Source organism: Corapipo altera, unplaced genomic scaffold (genome assembly GCF_003945725.1).
Source record: "Corapipo altera isolate COAL_440 unplaced genomic scaffold, ASM394572v1 71, whole genome shotgun sequence".
In the NCBI taxonomy this organism is placed as follows: domain Eukaryota; kingdom Metazoa; phylum Chordata; class Aves; order Passeriformes; family Pipridae; genus Corapipo; species Corapipo altera.
Window position 1 is genome coordinate 1256662 of NW_020884916.1, and position 2099 is coordinate 1258760.

Here is a 2099-nt window from a genome sequence, read left to right on the forward strand (position 1 = left end):
TTTTATGTGGCACACTCTGTGTGAGACCTGAGCACTGTTTAGGAGGGTATGTGATGCACTTGTGTCAATTAATTAGTGTTAAGGAGTCTGGGTGGGGTTTTTTTCCTCATGAGGGTGAACTGTGTTCACTGGTTTGCCCTGAGGATCTTCCTTATTTTTATATTTATCAAATGCTGATGCCAGAAAGGCAAAGCCAAAGAGATGGGCCTGACACAGAAAGCAGCAAAGTTGTGATAAACTTGAAGGGAAGCTCATTCCACAGTTCAGGACTGTCCCCTAAGAAACCTCTGCCTTGTCCCCAGGGCAGTCAGAAACATTTGCCCTTCTGCATTTGTGGCCAACTCCTCCTTGCATCAGAGAAATGCAGCTGTCAGCCAAGCCCCTCTGTCTCTCCAAAGCCTTTCCCACCAGCAGTGTGTGATGGAGCAGTGAAATAATGAGCTGCCTCGTGCTGAGGACCTCAGTGACTGATGTTCCACTGCCAACTCCCTTTTGCAGTGACATGGTGCAGTGCAGGAGGCCTCTTATCTCCCCGTGCTGCTCAGAGGACTGAGTCTCCTGTTAAAGAATCAGAAAGAGTGAACACATGGTGAGGAAATGCTGCAGAACACTCAGGAGATTTGCCCCAGGAACTGTTCTCCACAAACCAGAAATGCCCTGAAAGGAGAAGGTTTTGCTTCTCTTGAGAAGGTTCTACTTGTGGGTTTGAAGTTTCATTTTGTTTTGGCTTCAGGTTCAGGGCTGGGGTTTTTTTTTTAGAAGTCAGTTTTTCTTGTTATTGTGCTTTATTTTCTCCCATGATTCATCTAACTCCAGGGCATTTATTGAAATCCTTGATACAAAATTCAAGGGAAATGAATCTCACTTTAAACTTCCCAAGGACAGCTACATCACCCATTAAAATCTCCTGCAGTTTTCTGCAGCTCTTCCCATTCCAGACTAACAGACGAGCTGCATTTCTGGCCCAGGCAGCTGTGATTTATCACACATCTCCCATCAGACCAGCCATTGCTTTAATTCATAGTTTTCCAGTGGAAAAAAAAATAAAAGCTTTTTTCTTTAGCAGAAAAAAAAAAAAAAAAAAAAAAAAAAGTAGCAGCAGCAGCAACACCCAGCTATGAGTTTTACAAGCAGTTAAACACATCCACACTGTAAATCAAAGGGCTGAGGCAGATGGCAGAGAGTCAGTGAGACTCAGAGCTCGTCCATTAAACACCTTTCCCAGTTCTGAGTTATTAAATTGCTGTTTTCCTGACTCAGAGTGTAGTTCATTTTCTTATAGATGGCTGGATGGAAAACATCTTGTGACACAACCAGAAGCCCAAGGAGTCTAAGAGAGGACAGGTCCTTCTTGGCCTCAAAGAAAGCACAAACATCTCAAAGGAGTGCTGTCCATCCATTAAATAAATGTAATCATTTTCAGGCAAGCAAAATGTACAAAACCATTCCCATCCTGCTTTCCAGGAGAAATAATTGCTCTCTATATACCCAGCTCTAGTATTTATTTGGCTCCCTTGGCACTTCAAAACTCACAGTGGAACATTAATTGGATAAAAAAAGGAAATTATTGCAATAACACTTGGAAAGTTCGGGAGAATTCGGTTTGACTTTAGCACTAAAGATGACTCAGAAAGGACAGTGTGTGTACACTCAACAATTTGGGTATGCAGCACCCCAAAGGGGTTGGGAGCTTTAGGGTTTCACTGCCAGGAAAGGCTGAAAGCAGCATTTGAGATCCAGTCCTTTGAAGAAAATTCTGCAGAAATTGAATTTCCTTAAAACCTAACCATAGAGATGGGTTTCTTCCTGTTATCCCTTTGTCTGGTGCTATTTGGTAAGATGAGAAACACATTCAGAAAAGATATCAAGCCATTTTGGGGAAAAAAAAAAAAGAGTAAGAAAAAAAGAGCTTTCTTAGGAAACACTTCAAATTATGGGCTGCTAATGCTTTGAGAGTGAGGCAGTCTCAAGGATATTAAACTCTAAGAAGATATTAAAATATTGCAAGAGCAGCTACACTTTCAGGAAATGGTTTCTCTCGGTATTTGAATTGCAAAGAGAATCTATTTCCCATTACAGAGCGTTTAACGCGGAGCCCC